Source organism: Artemia franciscana, chromosome 11, assembly GCF_032884065.1.
Source record: "Artemia franciscana chromosome 11, ASM3288406v1, whole genome shotgun sequence".
Taxonomy (NCBI): domain Eukaryota; kingdom Metazoa; phylum Arthropoda; class Branchiopoda; order Anostraca; family Artemiidae; genus Artemia; species Artemia franciscana.
Window position 1 is genome coordinate 26,701,835 of NC_088873.1, and position 13,610 is coordinate 26,715,444.

Consider the following 13,610-nt stretch of genomic DNA (forward strand, 5'->3'; position numbering starts at 1 on the left):
AGGTTTTGAAGAAGATAATAAAACTGCAAAATAACTTTTGTGTTCTTATTTTGATTTACGACCTCGCTTTATATACGGTGTTTTTTCCCTTCAAGTCATGATAAAACAGTTATTCTTGTCAATAGCTTCATTTTCTATATTTTCGTGCTGGCGAGAAGAATATGTACCATTGATTAGAAGAAGGAAGAAAGAAGAAAATTCAGACCATCCTGGCAGCACTGTTGATGCTAGAAAATTGAGTGTCATTTGCCTTAGAGCATCGAGGCGATAAATCTCAATTTTACAATAAATCTCTGAATGCCTCTTGGATTAGCACAAGGTAGTAAATTGTGCAATTTGCCCATTGTTTAAATGCAGGGTTTATCGTTGCGAAAGGGGGTGTGTTCGTAAAAGCTAAAAGGAAAAAACTTTGGGAAATGTTAAGAGGGCTACTGAAGTAAATCAAAAGGCAAATTGTATATCTAGGCTAGCAAAAGGGGGAATCCATAATATCCTAAGAATGGTTCAGGATTGTAACTTTACATTTTCATATTTCCCTGCTCTTTTATTTGTTCCCACAAAGTAGATCCTCGTGGGGAGCTTAGGCGTATTAAAATAATGCTGCTGGGCAAACTTGAAAAACCAGATATCATCGGCTCGGAACCAAACGAACACGTTTGCTTATGAAAATTGTGAACTTTGATAGGGTATTCAGAGACTTAGGCTCTGGTGGTATGCATCTGTTATCCGTAGTTTTGCAAAAGTGTATGGCAAATGTTAGCCTTTTGTATTATGTGGTTTGTTCAAAGCAGTTGTGGGTCACCAGGATATTTTGTCTAAAAGATACTATTTTATTTCCTTAACCTGCACTTCATTTTGGACAGATGTTTCTGATTACCTCTATCAGGAACTTGGATAGTTACTAGAAAAAAAAAACACGTTTGCTTATGAAAATTGTAAACTTTAATGGGGTATTCAGAGGCTTAGGATCTGGGTGGTATACATATGTTGTACGCAGTGTATGGCAAACGCTACCCTGTTGATTCATCTGATGTGTTCAAAACATTTGTGAGTCTTCAGGATAATTCGTGTACGAAAAATGCTATTTGATTTAGCTTAACCTGCATTTCATCCTTGACAGATGTTTCTGACTACCTGTATCAGAGACTGTTAGACCAAGTTCTCAACTTGAAAACAGATAGTTGTGTAATATTAATATTGTAATTATTTCATCTTATCAAACAGTCGTGGTAAGAAAATTTAAGTAAGGAGAAACTCTGGCCAATAGTAAACAAAACTTTTAAAAAAGGAATTCTGATAACAATCAATGTGTCAAAAGATTGGCTTTTGTGCCGGTTCCAAATATACAGAATTCATCAAGTCTAATGTTGCCCATTAAATTTACTAGCCTGAGAAAATTTGGCCGATTTTAAGAAAATGAGGAAACACTCCGAAAAGTGTAGAAAATTACACCATTAGATTCAGCAAATCAGTGAACCTGTAGAGGTTTCAAGCTCCTATCTACAAAAACGTGGAACTTTGCTTTTTTTTTCCAGAAGAAAGATCACGGATGTGTGTTAAATTGCTTGTTTGTTTTTTTTATCGTACTGATGGTCTGAAAAGATTAAAAGAGCATATTGGAATGAAAATCATAAGTTCTAATGCCCTTTTCAAAAGACTGTGCCAGGGGGAAGTGGCATTTCCTGCTATTTTGTGGTACCAAACTGTGATTTTATCCACATGAGAACCAAGTTGCATTGATTGAACATTCTGACAGACTAATTCAATTTAAAAGGAAATATTATTCAAAGGGTCGCATGATTTAAACAGTTTTTGTATTTGTTTCGGTAGTGAGAAAATCAAGAACTTATATATTGAGCTCCTCAGTTGCATAAGGAATAATCGCTACGGTAGCGCATTTGTTCGTGAAAAGCTAAGTAGCTTTTCAAGAACAAAAAATTGTTAATATGGACATTTATCTTGTTGCTTCATTTAGCTAAGTCGATTCACTTAATTTTCATGAAATGACGTTTAGTAATGTATAATTTCGCATCAGCTTTTAGGAAGAATGGGTATTGAGTCCTAGGGTTGGGCTGGGGCTCTACCTTATGCCAAAAAAGTGCTTTTCATTGCCCAAATTATCTAACTCTCCATGAACCTTCAGATATAGAAAGCGGTAAGGCGGGAAAAGACTATGAATTAATTCCTGATATTCATTCATTTCTGAGAATATATTCTGAGATTTATCTGAGTGTTTCTGAGATTTATTTTAAAGCTCCATTGAAGTAATATAAAATGCTTCGTGTTTGATAAAATTACATATTAGTGATGTGTAATTGTGAATCAGCTATTATGAAAGAGGGGCGATGGGTCATTTTGTATTCGAGGGGGGAGGTCTTAAAGAGCCTGTTCTAATGTCCAAATATTTTAACTCTAATTAAGTCCAGATCAGTATAGAATGGATTTCGAAGAAGGAAGGGAGATAGAAATTGATATTTAACTACTTTATTTCCAGGGATATTTTTAGCCTAAGGGTTTATTATTAGTGCTGGGTTGGGGGCGACAGTTCCCCTTCCATTGTTGCAATCTTTTTCTATATATCATAAAATATTACACTGACAAACTTACCAACAAATAAGTGGAAAAAATGAGGCGGGGCATCATGAGCCTTGCCGAAGAATTTCTTGGCGTTTGGACATTTGGTTAGTAAGTGCTACTAGGAGCTCTGTTTTAAGGGTATTCAATGGTAATATTTCCTTTTTCCTATTTGTACACTTATTGAGTGTATTTAAAAATACGTATGCATTGTATTTATACATCAGAGAGCCTTATGGTATAGTTCACGCCTCAATAGTGAAATATGGCGTTCCTTTGTTTTAATTTTCTTATGTTACTCTTTACTGTAAGTTTATTACTTTCTTTTTAATTTATTGAGATTGACAAGTTTCCTGTAAGTTTGACTATAGTTTGAAAAAGAGATCATATTTGTAGTGAAATTTCGAGTACCACAAGGAGATTAGAAATATATTAAAGCACCAACGACAGTGAAAATAATACCTGATCTTTTGGATTCATTAGTTGGAAATATACACAACCATAAACATCTTAAAAATTAGGAAAGATCAGTAATTTAAATTTCTAGGAAAAATACCTTCAATATTTAAATGAAGCCGAGTTGAAGAATCAACAAAATACTCTAGTTTTACTTTCGTGTTTAAATATCCAGGGTAATTTGTCATCAACACTTTATGAAGTTCATTCAAAGTAGCAAATTTGAATTGCCTATCATGGAAACTTATTCGAGCGACTGAATTGAGTTTACGTAACTTCATAAAGAAAAAATATGTGTTTTAAACCAAGAGTTAAAAACTTTATGGCTGACAAAAATAGAGCTTTGAGATGATTTTTTTCAGGTTTGTCTAATGTGAAAAAACGATCAAACTTGAAATGGAATTATATTTATGGTAAACAAAGACCATTTTTTTGCCAAATCTTTTTCTTACCTTACATTTTATGACATTTATTCATCCGCTACAAGAAAAATTAATGTTATTTCCGCCTAAGAAAGGTCTTTTAAGCCGACGGGTGATCCAGGGCGAAAATAAAGTTTATCTTATAATATTTTCTTCGAGTCACAATATGATAAAAGTTCAATGGCTTTATCATGAACTGTCGTTGCGTAAAAAGTGATAAAGAAAGTGTAATGACCTCACCATAAGTATGTTTATTGATATTGTGTCGAAATTACTTTGGTTTCTTAGCGAGTATCAGAAGCATGGAGGTTTTATTCTATGTAACTGTCTAAAATTCCCATGGACACAAAAATCCTGCATACAAAATTGTAGCGAGAGCTGTTCTAAGTTATGCGTCCACTCTTCTTAAGTCTATTTATCTCTGTTAAGTATAAATATACTGATCTTAAATATTTTTCCTAAGATTGTGTGAAAATTATTTTTGTTATTTTGAGATTAACAGGAGCAAACTCTTTTGTTCCATGCAAGTGTATGAAATTTCCCCACAAAAATTAAGCTTTCCATCATTTAACCTTTTTAACAATCTAAGCTTAAATCAGTTATGCCTGATGTGTGATGGCATTAAACAGACTGGACTTCACTATTTGTGTGGTGTGGGCAACATGAACTGTTGCAGCAAGTGATGGATTTGCAAATAAATCCATTGCGGGAGCAACACTTTGATTTGTTTTCTTTGCCATCATTTTTTTTTTTTTTTTCAACTGTGTAGTTATCAACTCGTCGTTATTTTTAAGTGGTGTGTCCTAAGAAGAATTTATTTCTTCAAGAAGATGATAACATGCTCCTAAAGATGGTCTTGAAATACCCGATTTTCACTGAAAAAAGCTTTATTTTCTGTTTTGGGACAGTCCATTAAAGTTTTACTGTTTCAAAGTTTTTTACTGTATAGCCTATACTAGCCAATGATTTTTCACAGACTTCAATAAAGAGCGTCGATAAATCGTGAGAACTAAAATTTACTTTCTATGTTATTTTATACGTCCCAGGAGACGTAAAGAAACAAAGACACATCAAGCAATAAATATTTGTGTGATAATTAAGACAATCATTTAAATCCTTTCGATAACTTTTAACAAAACATAAATGTACCTCTTCTTTAATAAAAAAATTGCTTCGAATAAAATATTAGAAAAAAAATCTGAATAAATATCTCATATAAATATATCGTAAAAAATTTCAATAATACTCTTCTGATTACCTATAAAATAAAAACTTGATAAGTCAAATAGAACCAAGAATTTTATAAAAACAAAATAAATTTCTACCTGAGCACAAGAAATATAAAGGAAAAGAGGTAAAGAATACTACTGAAAACTCTTTATTTTACTAATTGTGTAATATTAGTCCAAAACATCTACAAAAATAAACATTACTTTTAAAAAGTTTTTAAATGGTTTTCTACCTGTTTATGTGACTTGATGTCATTATCCGATGGAGGTTGATTGAATTACTGGGTTGTTGATAAATGGCTTGTTTTGAAGAAATTTCTTCAATGTGCAAAACTTTTTATTCATAACTTTAATATCTAGAGGTGAATTGAAAGGTGTAAAACCATCAGATTTTGTCATAATAGGATTTTTTTCGCAATTACTTCAATATTTAGAGGTGAAAATAATATTGCAGTTAAGGCCACATCCAAAAGGGAGGGGGCTATCGAGTTCGAATCCCTCTTCCTCTCGTTTAAACCCCTCCGACCTGTAAAAAAAAATGGATATAAACAAATTTCATAAGTTTTGTAAAGATTTTTTTTTGTAAATACCCCCACATAAAAAAAATCCTGGATACGTCCTTGAGTGTAGAGATTTTGTAAATTCAAGGGGAAATGAAAAACCTTAATATTTGAGGTTTCTTTTTATGGAGGTTCCGTTGTACTATGAAATTTGTAGTAACTTTATTCTTATAAATATTTCAAATTTAATAATTTTGGAATCTAACTTAAAACTATTGAAATGAAACGCCTTGCCATTTACTTCAGTGCAGTCACTTTATCTTTTCAGCGCAAAGAAAGTGTACATAAGGAATTTCAACTTATTATTGGTTCTATCATCTGTAGATTTGTACCAAAAAGTGGCTCTCTTGTTTGCATAGTAAGTTTTAAATAAATACATCGACTGTCAGAGACAAACCCATTTAGAAGTCAAACACCCTCTAAAAAAACAGCATTTATGTTGCTGTCAACCAACAAAAAGATAGATGAAGGAATAAAAGAAAATAGTGTGGCTCAACCTCACTCAATGTGAGGTTTGAAAAACCCCTAAAAAGTCTCACAATTATCTTATCTCACTTGTAAGGGGGTGGGCTTCATGGCGATGCTTTCGTGTCCATACTCAGCCGTGAGGCCCAACCACCTCTAAATAAGCCCCGAATGAAGGAATTGAACCAAGTGAGAGAGATGCCTTGACAAAATCTTGAAAAATCCTAACATCGTTGTAAATAAGCAAGACAACAAAGGTATAGAAAAACTAAGAGTTTATTGGCAAAGAAGAGAATTTAGTTCAATTACTTTAAGCTATTTCATTATAATTGAAAATCAGTATTTATTACTCACAATTTCAGAAACAATAGATCAAATCTTGTTCTATGTAATGGCTATGAGTGAAATTTCATTATTATTAAAGAAAAGCAAGCGGTTTAACTAATATGGTAAGGCTGACACAATCATGCTTGAAAGAATCTGATAATGTTATTAAAGAAATGGGGTATACACCCCTTTACTAGGATTTAACATAATACAAGTAAGAATTAGCAAGGAACATATTAGACTTGCATTCTATAAGCGTGCAACAAGCTTTAACAAAGCTTTCACCCCAACTGAATCCCATTGGCATTGTATCTCTCTATTTAAAACATGTCGGCCTCCTTATCTGTAAAATTAGGAGAAAGTCAATATTTCCTATAATTTGTCACTCTCCCTCCTGATCTGTTACTCCCTTGTGCTTACAGCATCCGTACGATGTTCTACTGCCTTTATCTTTGTGTCCAGATGATTTCGGGCTTATTTATTTGTGTCTTTATTTTTAATTCAATCATATTTTCTTGATATATTTTAATTTAATTTTTTACCTTATTTCGTTAGAATTCCTTACTGATAATTCAGCAAAAACTCTTTTCTTTATTCATGCACTGCTTATTTTTCTACCTTTTTCTCGTTCGTTCATACAGTTAAATTTGTGTCGCTTTTGGATTGTTTATGAATGAATGTTTATGAATGACTATTTTTTTTGTCTTCCTTTTTTTTTTAAATCGACTATGCCTAGCTTTAATGAAACCCATTTTCATTAGCATGAATAATTAATATGCACCTGTTTTTGTTTTTTTTTGTTTTTTTTTGTAATTCAGTAAAAGCTCTTTTCTTTATTCTTACCTTGCATATTTTTTGTACCTTTCTATTGACTTTTTATTGCTTTGGAGTGTTTATGTCTGAAAGTAGGGGCTTTGTCTTCTTTAAAAGTACTTGTCATAAACACTGACAATGTAATTAATAAGTAACTGTATATGAATGACTATGTTTTGGGGGTCTTAGGTTTTTTTTTAATCAACTATGTCTAGCTTTAATAAAACAAACTATCATTAACACGAGTAATTAATCTGCGACTGTTTTTGTTTTTGTTTTTTTGTTTTTTTTTAATTTAGCAAAAGTTCTTTTCTGTATTCATACCCTGCTTATTTTTTGCACCAGTTTTACGGTCCTTTATGCAACTAACTTTTGTTGCTTTTTGGGGTATTTAATCCTAACATCATATTATTTTTTCTTTTAATATATTTTGTCTTTATATATGCTTTAATATATTTTATTCATTATATATGTTGACGATATAATTGATAAATTATTATATATACGCATAATATTGAGCGACTTCATTTTTAGGTACCTTAAATATTGATGATGATTGTTGGTTTTGTTCAGTTACTTAGTCTTTACTGCATTCAATTACTGATTTATTTTACTTTATGTCCAGCGCAGCTGCGCACACTCCTCCGTCACCTTAATCTATTCTGATGAGTCTTTACTTAAATAAAAACTATAAAGAATTTTTCTTTTTTCTCATACCTACTTCATCGTTTGCACATTGCTTCTCTCCATATTTTTTTCTATGCAAAAGATATTTATAAATTTATTACAGATATAATACATGTAGACGAGATATATTTATATACAATATAAGATTGTTTAAGTCTGCTTTGAATTTCTGTTCGTTTTAAGTTTTAATGTTGCGCCTAACTTTTAGTTGAAAAACTTTTTTTAAATTTCTGATCGTTTCTTAAGTAATGCCAGGAAATCTAGCCCCCTCCCAACGGAAATATCCTGTAGACAATTCAATACCTGTGAAAATCTACCCCAAACAATCAACTCCACGCGTAAAACTGAGACGGAAAAGAGAAAGCAAAATATATAAAGGAATTTTGTGTCGGAATTTGGGCAAAGTCCCCCAGTGCATAAATTCTCCTGACAAGCTCATGTCCTGGAAACTTCCCTTCCCGTGGAAAATTCCCCCGTTGAAAAACCCCCAGCAGTAAATTCTTATACTTACTTCCCATTAACAAATGCGTAAACAATGGTTAAATTTTATAATTTAAAAAGCTTTCCATGGGGTTGTTTGGTGTGGGGGGGGGGGGGTCATGAATCCAAAGGCATAGTTGTTGCGTCTTTAAACGAAGATGAACAAAATGGCTGTCTAAAAATTTTGGTCGGACGATTTTGAGGGAAAGGGCGGGAGAGGAAGCCTAGTTGCCCTTCAATATTTTTGATCACTTAGAAAGGGCACTAGAACTTTGATGCTCACGACATTCTAGGACCACTAGATCAATTCTATTAAACCAATCAATACCAATACCAAAAAAAAACACAAATAAAGACGCATCTGTGATCTTTCTTCTGGCAAGAAATACAAAATTTTTGCAGACAGGAGGTTTAAACCTCTACAAAAGGGTTTCCTGGTACGCTGAATCGGATGGTGTGATTTTCATTAAAAAATGTTGACTTTTAGGGGGGGGGGTCTCCCTCCTTTCCAAAATCAGGCAAATTTTATCAGGCTCGAAGCCTCTAATGATTAAACTAAACTTAATGAAACTATGGTATTTGAAAATAGGATAATAAGCCGATTCTTTTTATATATCTATTGGTATCAAAATTCCGTTTTTTAGAGTTTCGATTTCTATTGAGCCGGGTTGATCCTTACTTAAAGTTCATTACCACGAATTGTTTGATAGAGTTCTTTGATCTCTCTGGGTTTTTTCGACGTTTTGAATTCTATATTGTTGTTTTTTTAGAACTCTTTTCTATTATTAATTGCTTTTTTTATTTTATTGTTTTTGAGTTTTAACTCATTACGTGCTTGTGATTCTTGTAAATTTTAAAAATTTTCACCTAAGGTGTTATTTTGTTGTTTATTTTTCTGATTGGGATTGTCCTCTATGAAAAAGTACTGTGTTATTAAATTACAAACTTATAATGGTGATTCTTGGAAGGATATTAGCTATCAAAATTTATTATTTTAAGGTTTATTGTTCAACTTGCAAGTGAAAAACAAGGAATGATTGTTACTAGTGACTTTTATAGAGATATTATACAATATGCAGAAGAAAACAAACTTCAAGATTGGCTTGTTATTATGACTTCAAGGTAACTATTGAATATTTCGAATAATATACCTAGTGTAGTTCTCAAAGAAAGTAAGAAACTAAAATATGAGGTCTGTGTTGCTTTAACATGACTACTAAAAACTTCGACATTACCAGCACCACAGAATATACGCTTCCTAATCAGCTTTTAAAAAAAGTAAAGTAGAATATAAGTGCCTTTTTAAAAAGCACTCCAAGCAGCAGTGGTACATCTGTTTGAAGCTAAAGTATTTTTTTATGTAAGGGATATCACATTGAATGGGATGGTTGTGCTTGTGAAGTATTCAACGAAAAGTAAAGAGCGCTTTCCAGCCATAATTATATATCTCAATATTTTGTCATATTTGATGTTTTGCTCATCGCTACTAAGCTTCAGTAAAGAAAGCCCCATTTAATTATATTTATTATAATTAATAAGGTTGATTGTTCTAATATTTAATGTGTAGTTAATAAATAAAACACTTGTAATTAGCATCTGACTGTGTTTCTGTATTCTAACTTGGCCTACGTGAGTGTGGTTGTCCCCTTTATAAATAAGATAATTCATGTTCCTTTTGTTTTAAACTATGCTTTTTGCTGTAATTTTGAAAAAACCTTGTTTTTTTTTCGCTTTAAGATAAACGTTAACATTAAAGATAATGGAAAATTAGAATATTGTGTGCGTGTTTGTATTATATCATACCACGTGAAATTACTAGAGTTGATAGTATCAGTTTTTTCGGGAAATTCCGAAATTTCACGTGACGTCAAATACCACATTCTCAGGCAACGTTCTTGCCTTGTGCCTTCAATGTATCCTCTTTCCCTGGCCACATCTTATAGAAGGGGTAGTCATAGATACCTATAAGGAGATTCGAATTGGAAACTAAGAGTTTTTTCGCGTTGAAAATAGTTGTAGGGCAATCCCCCCCTCATGACCCTTGTAACCCCCCGTAATGTCGAATCAAAATTCTGAGATACTGATTTTGTTCAGAATAGTCGACTGTTCAATTAAATTTAATTCTGGAGAGGACACAACGTCTTGACAAGTGCCCCCCATAGCTATTGTGAAAAGGGCTGTAAGCCATACATTGCCGATTGTTTACAGATAGGTTTTATAGTGCAAAGGGGGGGGGGATATAAAGTCTGAAAATTTTCTTTTTGTGCATAACCTTTTCTCTTTTCCAGAATGTAAGTAATGCTTGATATTTTTTTATGTATGCTATTCAGTTATTTTTATTAAACCTATTTTAAATCAATGCTTTTTTCGAATTTTGAAGTGTTTCCTTTTTTTGCAGTGTCTGATTGGCTCTAAACTTTCAAAGATTGTTTTTTGTGTCAAGATAATCACACCCTTTGCTGGGAGGGGGTGTTAGACCCCAAGGAACTTTCGATCTGATAAGATTCAAATTAACAGTCATAGGTTTTTGGGTCAATAATAACCCTAAAAAAAGAAAGAATTTTAGTTGGAATTAGAGGCTCCCGTAAAAAGGGGCCAATTTTTTTTTCTGCTTGAAACTTATATCTCTAAGTACTTAGGCTAAGGGGAAGCTAATGCAGAAGGAATATTTGAAAAAAAAATAATGTTTCCCCCGTAAACAGGATCTGACAAAGGTCCAAATTTTTTAAGCAGCTTGAAGTTTTAAACCGTAGCTCCCTAGGCCAAAGGAACCCAGATCAAACAATTCGTTTGGGGGTATGCCCATCCCCCCCAAAAAAACTGTACAGGTATTCTTTGGTCAGCTTGGAGCCTATCACCTCAAGTCAATCGGTCATGAGGCTTAATTCGGCTCACCCAAATTTGTCTTCATAAAAAAAAAGAATAATTAGTTGGGGTACGGGCTCTTGGAGTATGGAACTAAAAAATTATCCAAAAACTTTTTTTTATTGGCTTATAACTTTCAAGAAGCTTTGTCTTGGCTAAGGGACTAAACATTTTGTAAAGAGCGAGAAGGATGTTAGGGGGCCCCATGTTAGGGGGCATAACCGAATAGAAATTGAATAGAACATCAAACAGTTCGTGGTAACGAACTGTAGTAAGAAGCGACCCGGCTCAATAGTAAACGAAACTCTAAAAAAAGGAATTTTAATACTAAAAGATGTATCAAAAGAATTGGATGTTTATGCTGATTTTGAATATATGCGTTTCATCAAATTTGGTCTTTGTCATCAAAAGTTACGAGCCCCTGCTCTTTACGCTGAAGTTTTTTAGTGTAAGTTTTAAATTTTAAAACTTTAAAGTTTTATAAAGTAGAATTGAGAAAAAAAAGTCAAACTTTCGTGTAAAGAGCGGGGCATTGAGAAGGGAACAGCCCCTTTCATACACGGAGTAATTTCTGTTCGTTTTAAGTTTTAATGTCGCTCCTTACTTTCAGTAAAAAAAAAACTAGTTTTTGTTTATTTAATCAAATATAAAGATAAAAGATGCTGCTATGAATTAATAGATGAATGCTTAAAACAATATAAATTGAAATTATTAAATAACTCAATCTTAAAACGAACAGAAAATAAGAAATTACCAAAACACGAGTAGATACCCCCCTCCGCCCTCTAGAGCGTTGTTTGTGCTTCACTTAAAGCAAAAAATTTCGAAAATAGTTTATCTTTTCAAATTCAAGCTCATTTGCTTTTCATACTAATTTACCTGCATGACAATGATACAGCGGAAAAGAAAAATTTACAGAAGGTGCGTACAAAATGAGCTATAGTCAAAAACAGTTACTCTTTAAAAAAAAAAATAAAAAATAATAATAGCATAGAAGGGGAAGAAAAAATAAATGATGATAAAAATATTGAACATAGAAAAAAAAATGAGACACCAAGTACAACTGAAATTCCAAATCAAATACTAACCTTAATATAGACAAACCTTTTTTTCCCTTTTATCATTTTATCTTAGAAAAGCAAATAGCAATGAGACTTCCAGGAAGTCACACAGTTTTATTCTAGAAAATCCCTCTGTTTTCATTAAGTTTTCTGATTTAATCTTTATTATTTGCGTGATTTTTTTTTGTGCTGATGTTTTGACAAATTAGAACCACACACTTCAAAAATACTATCGTTTCTAGTAAAATTCAAATAAATGAGAAGGGGGGGGGGATAGCCCCGCATTTATTTACTGTAGCTCTCATTTTTAAACCTTGATTTACCTTATGATATTTTTGGATGTTTTGACAGATAGAATCCATCCGATTCGAATTATAAATCTTTTTTGTGAGGTGCAAGTCCTGCTTTGATCTTTAAAAGGTTTAGAAGATTGATAGTTCTACTCTTAACTGTAGGATTTTCTGTTCAATTTAATTCTGATTTGGTTTTTAATTTTAATATCTATTTGTTTTATTATGCATGATTTAATCCATAGCAGTGTCTATTTTCTTTATGTTTGATCTGAGTATATATTTAAATTTCTTTTCGCTTTTGTTTCCGTTTATTCATTCATAGTAATGTCTGTTTGATTTAAGTTTGAAATATTGATTGGCTTTACATCTCATTTTGTATTTGAATAAGACTCTTAAATTTGCTTTATTTGGAAGATGTTTGTTAAAACTGATCAGGACAAATAAAGATATTTACTTGTTAAAGTAGTAGTGAAACTTTTCTTTTTCACAGCTCAACTAAATTAGTATTAAAAAAAATGAACCCTGAGAAAGAAAATGAACTCTACATTCTCTTTGTATTGCTTTTTTTTTTCGCAGATAAGGATCTGCTTAAAGGTTCCTTTTTTCTAAGTAACATTTTATTTTCTATCCTTTTCAGACTTTTGGTACCTACTTTTGCAACCGATACTGTGTTGTTCGATCCTTTGCCACATGGACTCGCAGGACCACCGTTTCAAAGTATCCTCAGGATGTGAATAATACCATTAACCAACAATGATGATAAAACTGGCGACTAAAAAAGTTGATTATAATTTTTTTTTTTTTTTTATAGCCTTATCTGTTCTATAGTTGATTTTCTTTGCTGTGAATGAATACAGGTGTTTTTGGTAGATTATTAAATTGGATTTTTTTTCTCCCTTTTATTTACTTCAACAGCCATGGTAATTGTAAATATCTTAAATTGAAGGACATAGGTTTTGAAGAAGATAATAAAACTGCAAAATAACTTTTGTGTTCTTATTTTGATTTACGACCTCGCTTCATATACGGTGTTTTTTCCCTTCAAGTCATGGTAAAACAGTTATTCTTGTCAATAGCTTCATTTTCTATATTTTCGTGCTGGCGAGAAGAATATGTACCATTGATTAGAAGAAAGAAAAAATTCAGACCATCCTGACAGCACTGTTGATGCTAGAAAATTGAGTGTCATTTGACTTAGAGCATCGAGACCATAAATCTCAATTTTAAAACAGAAATAAATCGCCGAATGCCTCTTGGATTAGCACAGGGTAGTAAATTGTGCAATTTGCCCATTGTTTGAATGCAGAGTTTATCATTGCGAAAAGTGGTGTGTTCGAAAAAGCTAAAAGGATCATGGCGAAACTTTGGGAAATGTTCA

The 13,610-nt window shown here is 32.3% G+C and overlaps 1 long non-coding RNA gene across 1 annotated transcript; it reads left to right on the top strand.

The window, feature by feature from the left end:
* Window positions 1-9,011: 9,011 nt before the first annotated feature.
* LOC136033025 (uncharacterized) lies at window positions 9,012-13,132 on the top strand. The gene is made up of 2 exons (XR_010618838.1): window positions 9,012-9,135; window positions 12,870-13,132. It is a non-coding gene; the product is annotated as an uncharacterized LOC136033025 (long non-coding RNA).
* The last annotated feature ends 478 nt before the right edge of the window (window positions 13,133-13,610 follow it).